This window comes from Acinonyx jubatus, chromosome A1 (genome assembly GCF_027475565.1).
Source record: "Acinonyx jubatus isolate Ajub_Pintada_27869175 chromosome A1, VMU_Ajub_asm_v1.0, whole genome shotgun sequence".
Classification (NCBI taxonomy): Eukaryota; Metazoa; Chordata; class Mammalia; order Carnivora; family Felidae; genus Acinonyx; species Acinonyx jubatus.
Window position 1 is genome coordinate 43808465 of NC_069380.1, and position 12867 is coordinate 43821331.

At 35.5% G+C, this 12867-nt stretch overlaps 1 long non-coding RNA gene across 1 annotated transcript in view; it reads right to left on the bottom strand.

Moving 5' to 3' along the window:
• The window catches only part of LOC128314357 (uncharacterized), a 372707-nt gene that overhangs the window by 337131 nt on the left and 22709 nt on the right, over window positions 1-12867 (bottom strand). The window contains exon 2 of the long non-coding RNA XR_008295894.1: window positions 10171-10329. This is a non-coding gene — a long non-coding RNA (uncharacterized LOC128314357). The remainder of the gene's footprint in view (window positions 1-10170; window positions 10330-12867) is intronic.

Genomic DNA, 12867 nt, shown 5'->3' on the forward strand with positions numbered 1-12867 from the left:
TTCTATTTCTTTTCATTGTATTTTTAATGTTTTTGTTTTAATACATGGGCGACAAAAAGAACACATGTATTATACATGTAAGTTATAGCACATGATAATAAAATGGACACCTTTAAATTCACCACACACTTGGGGCACCTGGGTGGCTCAGTTGGTTAAAAGATTGACTCTTGGGGCGCCTGGGTGGCTCAGTCGGTTAAGCGTCCGACTTCAGCTCAGGTCACGATCTCGCGGTCTGTGAGTTCGAGCCCCACGTCGGGCTCTGTGCTGACAGCTCAGAGCCTGGAGCCTGCTTCAGATTCTGTGTCTCCCTCTCTCTCTGCCTCTCCCCTGTTCATGTTCTGTCTCTCTCTGTCTCAAAAATAAATAAACGTTAAAAAAAATTAAAAAAAAAAAGATTGACCCTTGATTTTGGCTCAGGTCATGATTTCACGGTTCATGATTTGCAGCTCCACATTGGGCTCTGCGCTGACAGTTCAGGGCCTGTTTGGCATTCTCTCACTCCCTCTCTCTCTGCCCCCTCCCACACGCTTTCTCAAAATAAATAAACTTTAAATATATATGCATTCTATTGATTACTAAGGAAATTGAGATTTTTTTTAAACTTTAAATACAGAATTGTGTTTCCTTATGTATGAAATGTTTATATTTTTTTCCGTTATTTGTATACTGGATCTTATTACATTTCATTTAATTCTGTTCATCTAGTTAACTTTGATGTCATTTTAGACTATATTCATGAATTTTTAAGTTTATTTTATTATTAGTAGTAGTATTATATTATTATTATTACTACTATTATTATTTATTTTAGAGAGAGAGCACATGAGTAGGGGAGAGGGTCAGAGGGAGGAAGAGAAAATCTCAAGCACCTTTCAGTGAGGAGCCCATCATGGGTCTCAATCCCACAACCCTGGGATCATGCATGACCTGAGCCAAAATCAAGAGTCCCCCAGGCGCCCTTGTCTATGAATTTTTTTTCTAAGAGTAGCATTAATCTGTAAACTTTTCATTTTTATCTTGTTCTCTTTTGTTAAACAAAGTGGTTTTTTAATGTTTATTTATTTACTCTGAAAGAGAAAGAACAGAGGAGCAGCAGAGAGAGTGGGTGAGAGAATCCCTAGCAGGCCGCTTGGAGTCAGTAAAGAGCCTGACATGGGGCTCGATCTCCAGATCATGAAATCATGACCTGAGCTGAAACCTAGAGTCAGACATTAACCAACTGAGCCACCCAGGTGTCCCACAAAAGTGTTTTCATTTTAATGAAGTCTAATTTTCAGTCTTTTCCAATATCATAGTGATATTTTTCTCTACTTATTTATTTTTAACTTTTGTCATTATTTTTTGTCAAGAACTAATTTTTGTGAATGTGAATGTTAAGGTAAGTAGCCACATTCTTTCTTCTCCCCACTTTTCCACTTGTATTGATCTTACATTTTCTTACTTTAGTGATCTTCAATATAACTTCTATCATATATCATGTTTCCCTAATCATGTGCTCTTTTGAGACTCCTTGATCCAGACAATTAGATTCAATTTGTACATTCTTGTTTGGTTTGTTTGTTGCTTTTTGTTAATTTATACATCCCTATAAGTCACTGTAACTTTATAATAAACAATAAAAATACTCTATTTCTTCTTGTAAGGAGTATATTGAGATTCTTTTGCAGCGTTTCATTTTCTATGTAGCATGAGCTTATCAAGTTATCTAGAAAATTTCTCTGAAATTATGGTTGGAATGATACTGAATATATAGATAATTGTCTGAAGTAATATTTAAAATTCTATTTCTAAAATAAACATGAAATTTTCCCCAATTCTTCAAATTTGGAGAAATCACATCTATGCTATCACTGGAATTAGTGTTTTGTATTAATTAACTTTTCTCTGGCTGCTGGATCACAAAACTCATATTGATTTTTGTTCAATGATACTTTACCTAGCAATGTTTATAAACTCTCTTAGAAACCATAATAAAGGATCTACAGGTTATTTTCTGTTTTCTATGCAGCAAATTTTATACAACAAAGACAATGACAGAGTTACGGACTGAATATTTGTGCTCCCGCTAAAATGTATATATTGAAGCCCCAACCAAGTATGGCTATACTTGAAGATGGAGTCCCCCCAAAAAAACTAATTAAGATTAAATGAGATCATAAAAGTTAGGCCCAGATCCATTAGAATTAGTGTGTTTATAAAGAGACACCAGAGGCTGAATGAACCAACTCTCTCTCTCTCTCCCTCCCTCCTCTCTCTCTCTCTCCCCCTCTACCCCCTTTCATCCTATCCCCATCTCCAACATGTGCACACGCCAAGAAAATGTCATGTGAGGACAAAGCAAGAAAGCAGTTATTAGCAAGCAAGGAAGACGTCCTCAACAGAAACTGACACCATCAGACTTAATATGGGACTTCTAGCCCCCACAGCTAGAAAATAAATTTCTGTGTTTAAGCCACTCAATCTACTATATTTCATTATGATGACAGCCCTAGGTAGGTTTATTCCTTTCTTTTACTTAATCATTGTCTTGTTTTTAGTAAGGACCAACAGTACAATAATAAATATAACCTCACAATTGGCCATCTTTTTCTTGTTAAGAGTGCTTTTATAATGTTCTCACCATTCTACAGACCAGACTGTGGAGGATAAAAATATCTAGTCTACTAATACTAGAACAGACTTCTCTGTATTTCCATTAAATCAATCTTGTGTATTGTGTTAAAACGTATTGTGAATATTATTTTTATTTGCTTTATCTGTTAATACTAAGGAGAGGCGTATACTGAAATATTTTAATGCTACAGTATAGTAGTCACATTCTATAATTTCACCTATTTTATCAGGTGCATATGAGTTTACTTTTATTTTCTTCCTTCCTTCCTTCCTTCCTTCCTTCCTTCCTTCCTTTTATTTCCCTTTTTTTTTGTATTGTTCTAATGAGTATTATAAGGACAAGTACAAGTTAAATATAATAAGATATTTCCTTGTCCTGTATTCCAGAGCATTTACTTTAGAAACTTTTAATTCTAAGTACTTTCTCCTCTCTTTTAAATGTTTATAAATCCCTTTGAAGAAAAGTTAGACCTTTTGTCATATGTATAATCCAGGAATGTCTTTCTCAATGACTTTCGAGACATCTCTTAACTGTAAATATTGAGGGAAAGAGAACCCTTTTTTCTCACTTTCTGTGGGAGGGCTGAGGCCTAACTTCCATGAATGCCTTGCTCCAAATTGCAAAACTACTCCCTGTCATAAAGGTATGTCAGTTTGTTTTTCCTCTGAATAAAGGCAGTTCATGTACACAGATGGCTGCCAATTATCAGGTAAAGTTAAGATGATCTATATGTAACAAATAGTACCTCTCTCTTGAAGACCATTTACCCTGAGAACATGTTTGTAATGGGTCAACTATTTCCTTCTCATTTCTTCCTTTAATGTTTACCTTTGAAATTCTACTATTTTGACTTCAGAATCTAGTGTAATTAAATGTACTCTATTCTTTACAAATGTAAATAGAGAAATTTAATGCTAATAAATCTCTTGTTGATTTACATGCTAATATTATCTGGAGTTTTCTATTCCTTTAAATTATATATTACTGTTAAAAATACATTATTATCGGGGCGCCTGGGTGGCTCAGTCGGTTAAGCGTCCGACTTCAGCTCAGGTCACGATCTCGCAGTCGGTGAGTTCGAGCCCCGCGTCGGGCTCTGGGCTGATGGCTCAGAGCCTGGAGCCTGCTTCCGATTCTGTGTCTCCCTCTCTCTGTGTCCCTTCCCCATTCATGCTCTGTCTCTCTCTGTCTCAAAAATAAATAAACGTTTAAAAAAAATACATTATTATCATCATATTTTTAAAAATTTTATATGGATAATTTTTGCCTTTTTTTCCCCTTTATGTCACTAATGTTTATGCCCGCCATTTCTTCTTGTATTTCAGGTTTTTCTTCTGTGATATTTTCATCTTTTCCTGAAGTGAAATTATGTTGTTGATAAAACCTCAACCTTTGTTTTTGTGAAAATGTATTCAAATTTCCATTGTTCTCAAATATCCACATATGGTAGAAAAGAAAAGTGACCAACTAAAATAAAGATTAAAATATTGAAATATTCAACTGAATGAATCTGAATAGCGCAGGAGGAACTTGAAGAGGATCACGATAGAAATCCTTGTCTATCTTGCTCACTGATGAACCCCAATTGCCTAAAGCGTGCATGAACATACTATTTGCTTAGTAATTATTCAATGATGTAATGTATGATCATATGGAATTGGAAACTTTGAATAATATTCTTTCACAAAAAGAAAAGAATGACTAGAAGGAAGCACAGGGGCTACCATTAAAATAGCAAAGTTATGCGAGGACAGAAAAATTCCAAAGCTGGGGAAAGGAATGCCTGGGAGAAAATTAAATGAAGTTATTGGTCCTCCCCAGGACTTGTGAGCATTGCCTCTCTAAACATAAATAATTACTTGAATATAGGAATCAGTGATGATTCTCTAATGAAAACAAATATGGGAATATTAGAGAAATTTTTATTCAAACACATTTAATAATTAAAGAAATTCCATATCAACAAGCTCTGACAGCAACCAATACGATGCATAAATAAAATGTGTCAAGGACATGTTGGATATGAGACCGGCCCTCCACGGAATGCAAGTTTTCTAGGAGGATACCTTAAGGCAGATATGTGGTGCTTGGTTCACAAAAGAGAAAGGACGTTTTCCCAAAATGAAACTCATAATCAGTTCAGAACGTGATGTCAAGAAAGGTTGAGGGATAGTGGAAATTATATGGGTTTAAATATGTTGGATGAAGAAGGAAACAGCTTCAAGTCATGATGACTTAGGCCGATCAGAGTAAGTTTCTAAATTTAGGAAGTAGATAAGGATATCTAAAATACCACTTTCAGTATATGGTAGTGGATTACACCCTCTCTCCTCTTGACACCATAATCACTTAACTGATGGAAGATTACTCTTAATTCAGTTTTAATTCTGGAAGAATTACATCCATTGCGATGGTTAATCTTATGTGTTAATATTGCTGGGCCACAGAGCCCAGATAATGTAGTATAATATAATTCTAGATGCTTCTATGAGGGTGTTTTAGATAAGGTTAACATTAAGTCCATGATTGGCCTTTCAAAGACCCAGTTATGGTGACGACTAGATGGCAATACCTTGCAGGATTGAGGTAAGGTTATCTAAGAGGTTTTATATGATCCGAATCAGTGTCAAATATGTGGTGCTTTTTCAGATATCCACGTATGGGAATGGAAGGGTGGAAAAGGGAGGTGTATCACTCACTTTACATCTAATGACCCAGTAGCAAAATGTTTACTCCCTATCCCTGCAACTTTATACTCCACTGGCTCAAGGATCTAGTTCCAGAGGGAGGAACATGTCCACCAGGAGACACAACAAAGATTCCATTGAACTACAAGTTAAGGCCACCCAGCCACTTTAAACTCTTCATGACTCTGAATAAAAAAGCACAAAAGGAGTTATTGTGTCGGCTAGGATGAATAACCCTGATGACCAAGGATACTGCTCCTCTACCACAGAGATAAAAAAGAATATGTCTGAAATACAGGTGATCCTCAAGGGTATCTCTTAGTATTACCATGTCCTGTGAAAAAGTCAGTGGAAGACTGTAGCAGTCCAATCCAGACATTTAAACTAACAACCCAGATCCTTAAAGTTTGGGTCATCTCAACAGATAAAGAACCATTACCAGAAGAGGGGCTTGCTGAAGACAAAGGGAATGCAGAATTGGTAGTGAAAGAAGGTAATTATAAATACCAGCTATGATCACTTGAGCAGTCCTAGAACTTAGTACTCCAATTTTCATATTTCTTCTTTACTTTGTATACATATGTGTGTGAGTGATCTACATATATATATATATATATTATATACATATATGATACATATCTTTATTTTTTTCTCTCTCTTACCCTCTTATCATGTAATCATGTAACATTAGATGCATTGACTTTACATTGTAGTATTTAAATTATGGACTAACAAGAACAGTAAACATTACAAGGACTTTTCATCCTCTTCTGGACAAAGAATATGTTTTCTGTTGCATGCAGCATAGTTGTATCACGTTAGAGGAGTTATGACGTAGACATTGTCTTTATCAGGAAAACAAATATTGCTTAAAAAGAGGCATTTGGATGGCAAGTTAACAGAGGATGCTAGGCTCTGGTGCCCAAATATGTAGCAAAACATTATTTTGGATGTTCTTGGATGTGATTAGCATTTAACTTGGTAGACTTTGAGTGAAACAGATAGATCTGCAAAATGTGAGTAGGTGTCGTGTCATCACTTGAAGATCTGAGTAGAAAAAAGACTGACCTCTCCTGACAAGGATGGAATTCTGCAAGCAGATGGCCTTTGGACTTGAACCGCAACATCAGCTATTCTCTGTGTCTTCAGCCTGACTGCATTTGGATTTGAACTCTAGCATTAGCTCTGTCCTGGTGTATAGCCTGCCCAGCCCACCCTGCAGATTTTGAACTTGCCAGCCTTCACAATAGCATAAGCCAATTTCTTAAAATAGATCCTTTTATTCACACACATGCAAACACACACACACACACACATACACACACACACACGTGGAGAACACTAATACATCCATCGTGGCAGAATACAGTCCAATTTGCTTGTACTGAGTAAATCTCAAATTCCAGCACACAATATTCTGTGAATGTCAACTTTTTGTTATTGTTTTACAAACACATTTTATTATTAATGATGCAGGAACATCTATAAACCAGCAGCTCTTAAGTCTGAGTGAAGAGCTAAGTTTAAAAAGAGAGACAATGAGCTAGAGAAAGACACAGAGACAGTGATTTAAAAAGAAGGCATATAAGCATATGAGAATGTGACACTAGTAGCTTAGAGCCTGGATCAGAGGACAAATTCAATAAATGTAGCCTCTATTATCATAACCATAATCAACTGCAGTTGTTATTGAATACAGAAAAGAATCATACCAAAAGGGGAAAATTAGACACCCTGTGGCTATGTTGATTAAAAAATGCTCAACCATGAGAAAGCCGAATTAAAATTGCACCTTTCTTTCCTGCTTTATTATTCATCATAATGAATGTGGAGGAAAAAATTATTCCTCTAAAAGTTGATTGGATTATGCTTCCACTGATTATTATCCCATATACAGAAATAGACCAAAATTGAAATTCTTTCTACTTTATAAAACAGAAGATGCTATAAGCATGGACAGAAATTTCAAAATGAAAATATTAATGCTATAATTTGATTCAAAATTTATTTTACTTCATATATATTCAACCTCAAATGACCTAAAAAATAACCAAGGACCACATATACCATATTACATTTTCTTATAATTCTTATAGTTGTTTTCTGTAATCTCTTGATCTGTTTAAATTAAACTGAAGTATGTAAACAATTGCAACTCCAACACTCCATCAATTACTACATGTAGCTCAAAGCCAAGAAACTCTAAATAATAGTTCTCTTCACCAAGCCTGGATTTGGCACAAAGATGGCATAAGACATGTAGAAAATTATATCAAAATTTCAGATGTTAATTCTACCTTATTAGAAATTATATTAAATATAAAGTAAAATGTGAGAAACTTACAGAACAGAGTATTTAAAACATATAATCCAAAATATATGCTGTCTATAAGAGACACATTTTACATTCAAAGGTTCAAGTAAATTGAAAGTGAAAGGATGGGGAGAAAATACCATGAAAACAGTAAACCAAAGAGAGTGGGACTGTTCAACTACAGCTAATGTTGCTATGTAGAAATGTGGAACCGGTATAGACAAAACTACTGATTCTGAAAGAAAAATCAGAAATGTATATTTTATTTGATGTATTTTAAAATCAAAAGACTCACCTTTTTATATTATGTAAGGCAAATAAGTGTATGGGCCATGTATGAGCCCTTGGCTATGAATTTATGAGCAACTTATGACTTTAAAAAAATAACTCTTAATAATCCCCTCACCAAATGGAATGAAACTCTCTTAATGTTACTTGAGTTGGAGGAAGGATATATGTTATATGAAGCTTACAGATAAGAAACAAGTAATTTAATTTCTCTTTCTAGCTATTCTACCACAGACTTAAAACTTAAAATTTTACTTCTTTATCATAACAATTTTTTTAAGAAGCAACTTTTCACTGCTCCCTTGATAAAAGGAGGAGTTTACTGCCTAGCCATTAATGCATTTAGGAGTTTTAGTTCTAGATTAGTACTATGACTTATATATGCCATACAGATCTTTTATGTAACTTCATCGGAAAAGCTGTATTTCCAGGTCAGTGTCTAGCACAAAGTCAGTATATGCATGGTTCTTAGCCACACATGTATCCCACTTTTTAGTGGCACTATTCTAGAGTGCAATATGAACACTCCCTAGGAAATGTTCAGGTCCTAGAAGGCATTCATCTAATGCAGGTCCCCTGAAACAAAGTATAGGATCATTCTGCTGCCAGATTCTCTCTATAGGCATGGAAGTGCCTAAAGATGATTTTATTGTTTTGTTTTGTTTACTAGTACAGTAAAAATCATCATCATCATCATCATCATCATCATCATCATCACCAGCTTTTGTTGCTCACTGTGATCATATTGACCTCACCTCCTATATGCTTCTTCACAAATAACTACTATACATAACATTACAGAATTGGCATTGTCCATTTCCCTCTATCCTCAGTCACATTATACACCCTTGTATTCTATGAATAGAGGCAGAAAAATTAGAGTTCAGTGAAGGTGAAAAATAAATGGCTGTCATAGGTCATACTCAGCAAAAGACCGAAACTGCATTAAAAGGAGCCAAAATTATACTGAGGAAACAATAAATAAAATATTCTTTATATCTTCCTTATAGTCATTAATCCTGCTTTCCGCCGCCCCCCACATGGCAAATTACAGAGGTCATAAATGACTTTCTCAACCATCACAAAGCCTGCCATTCTTAATTTTTTTTTCTGAAATACACCATCTTATCATTTATCTCAATGATCACTTTTTGCTTTTGTTTTTGTTTAACTCAGTGGTGTTTAATTTGGAATTTTAGTGATACGCATTACCAATGCAACTACAAAGCATTTAAATGAATTTTAACGCAGAGAATTCAGTAAATATGGATTAAGAAAAGTCAACCAACCATAGGTTTGAGATGATAAAAATATAGTGACATTTCAGAAGAAAGTATGACAGATACTGGAGTTTGACTCACTCAACAGAAAATGGCTTTTTACCCTGCCTCCAAAAGAGAGGCCAGAAATCTTTTTTAATACTCCTACATTTATTTTAAACCTCTTTGAGCCAAAAAGTATTCATGTGACTCACTGCTGAACTGTGAAATGAAAAGGGAGGTCAGCTGGCACTACCTTGATGGATTTTCCTTCTTCCTTTTCTAGAATACTGGTGATAACTGGGAATATAGTAGCACTGGTAAGGAAAGTGTAGCAAAAGATAGAAGGACACCATTTCCTGTCATCATTGAGGAAGAATTTCAGTCTTATAGTATCACCGGTAGATTTATTTTTGCATGAGGTAAACAAATCCTTTTTGCTTGAGCTACTGTAATCAAGTCTCTTGTGAAACACAATCTTTAACTGATATATGGTAAAACAACAACAACAACAACAAAACAGAAACAAAAAAACAGACCTTCAAGGACAGAATGATCACGGAATCAAGGACACGGAGTCTATTTTCTCTAAATTCTGAACCATGTCCAACATTATTTTGAAAATGTCAGCTAGATATATTGCTATCATTTAAAAACTCCGGATTATCCTACAATAATATTTTAGTAATATTTCAGCATTTAGCCCTTATTGCTTGTCATGCTGAGTTCTACTCACCCAAATTGTTAATAATCACTTATGACAGTAAACAAAACTTGTCAGTTCTGACTCTCAGTCCACTCACTGATGTGTGTTCAATTCTTGGTGAGCAAATAATCTGCTCTGACAACTTTTCCTGAAGTACTGGTACCTCTCACTAAGTACACCCCTACACATTATAAACACTCAATTTTTAAAAAGATCTGGGTCTGGGTGTGATTACAAACCAGAAGTTAAAGAGCTTTCACATTCTTGAATTGAGAAAACACTAGAAACTTCAAACTCACCCTGGAAGATGACTCTCCTGAGAGAAAGGAGCTTCTGGTCCACATGACCTTGACCATCAATTCCTGAAAATCTCCATGGGGATTCCTTATTGCGTGCCAACACTACCCCAGCAATACACAGAGAATTAAGCGTGGATAAAAACCATCCCTCTCTTCTTCCTTGAAGAGTTGAAAAGAAGGGGAAATTTTACAAAAGCTTTTGATGATGATGATAATAATAATAATAGTAATAATACACATTACCAAGTGACGGATATAAAGCATTTAAAATACTGGTTTTTAAAGAGCAGCTATGTATCATAGATAACATGTTTCTCACTTAAGAGATCAAGTTAAAAAAATAAAAATGTCCTAGCCTGGGTCCTTCTCTTTTTACCTCCCATACTATCTTTGATATCTTAGAGTCTACCAAGAGAAGCAGCCTTTATGATAACCTATCTAGGACATATTTATTCAATTCTAGTTCCTGGTAATAAGACACATATTGTTTTTGGTAGAAGGATTATATCATTTCAACATTTGGCAAGACGATCAGATCTATTAAAAAAATACTATTTTCCATTACAGAATGCAATTATAATATAAACTGATGAAACAAACATTTTTAGTACAATGAAATGAAAGTTATCAAACAAGTTATAATATCACTCAAGCCAAGAGAAGTAAGAAAACTGCTTAGAAAGTCGTTTTTAAGTTTTTAAAATTTATTTAAGTAATCTTGAAACCCAATGTGGGGCTCGGTATTCATGACCCTGAGATCAAGAGTCAAATGCTCTTTCAACTGAGCCAGCCAGTTACCCCTGCTCAGAAAATCTTTGGACTTCACCTATTTTGTATGACACTCACTCATTCATTAATTTTTAATCCAACACTATGTTATAAATTAGCCAAAATGTGCTCAACAGTAAGCTTTGTGCTTCAGGGAAATAAAAATGAATAACTCACTGACAAATTTTACATTGTAGGAATTCCCAATCTATCAAAAACAGTAAAAAATATTAATTAATTAATTAATTAATGCAATATAATATGTTAGATGGACTTTTAAAAGTTTACATATTTATTTTGAGAGAGAGTGTGTGTGCATGAGCAGGGGAGGGGCAGAGAGAGAGGCAGACAGAGAATTCCAAGCGGGCTCCATGCTGTCAGCAAGGACCCCAAAATGGGGCTTGAATTCATGAGCCATGAGATGAAGACCTGGGCTAAAATCAAGCTAGTCCACTGGATGCCTAACCCACTGAGTCACACAGGCACCCCTATGTTAGATGGATTTTTAAGGTAACCATTTGGTATAGCAATAGCACATTAGAATATAGCATTTTCCTTCCAGATGGTAGAGGGGATTGGTATATAAAATTTGACATTGGAGGGGTATCTGGGTGGCTCAGTCAGTTGACTCTTGATTTTGGCTTAGGTCATGATCTTGAGGTTCATAGGATCGAGTCTTGTGTCAGGCTCTGGGCTGGCAGCCCAGTACCTGCTTGGGATTCACTCTCTCCCCCTACCTCTCTGCCTCTCCCCAACTTGCACTGTCTTTGTCTCTATCCAGATAAAGAAATAAACTTTAAGAAATGAAATTGGGTTTGTGTCTTAAAAATTGAATAAGAATGCACTGTGTTAGAACAAGAAGATCATTCCAAGCAGAAAAGCACAATCCCAGGCTCCCCATTCCAGAGCTAAACAGACCATCAGAACTAATTGAAAGCATGATTATACCATTTTTTAATTAATGTTTTGGCTTGAAACATCACCCTAATCTGAAACAAAATCCAATTTTTGGACAAGAAGTAATTTCCATGAGAAATTTTTGGTGCTGTAATAAAGAATATCAAAAGAAGAAAATGCTCTGTAAGTTCTTGCAAGAGGTGGCAATTTCTTCCTACCTAAAAAGATGACATGTGTTGCATGGTAATTTTATCCAACAGTAATTTCCATGGACGTCTCAAGTTTTATTTGTTTTGTTCAATTCTGTATTCCCAGTGTTTAGGACAGCACAGTAAATAATGTCACATTTAATACAAAGCAATAAAACAGGGAAAACAGGGATCCAACTAATGAGAAAGCTACACCAACACTTCTAGAGAAACTCCAGTTACAACTGAGGAATGGAACATATGCAAAACACAACTAAATAGCTATCAGCGAAAACTCAGGATGTTCAAAATTAATGTATATAAACAAAATAGGTAAATGTGAAGGATATGAAAGATAAAGGCAATATTAAAGTGGTATTGAGCTGGGACACCTGGGTGGCTAAGTCAGTTAAGTGTCTGACTCTTGATTTAGGCTCAGGATGTGATCCCAGGGTTATGGGATAGAGCCTCACATGGAGCCCTGCATAGAGCCCTGCATCAGGCATGGAGCCTGTCTGAGATTCTATCTCTCTCTCTCTTTTTCTCTCTACTTCTGCCTCTCTCTCCCACTCTTATGCATGCTCCCTCTCTCTAGAATGAAAAAAAAAAAAAGTGGTATTGAGTGAAAACATAAAAGTTTTCCAAAGAGAGTAATATCTTCATTGAAAATTCAAAATAAATCAATTTAATTTGTTAGTGTATATTTATTTTTGATAGAGAGACAGAGCGTGAGTGGGGAGGGACAGAAAGAGAGGGAGACACAGAATCTGAAGTAGCTCCAGGCTGAGCTGTCAGCACAGAACCCGACATGGGACTGGAACTCTCGAACCTTGAGATCATGACC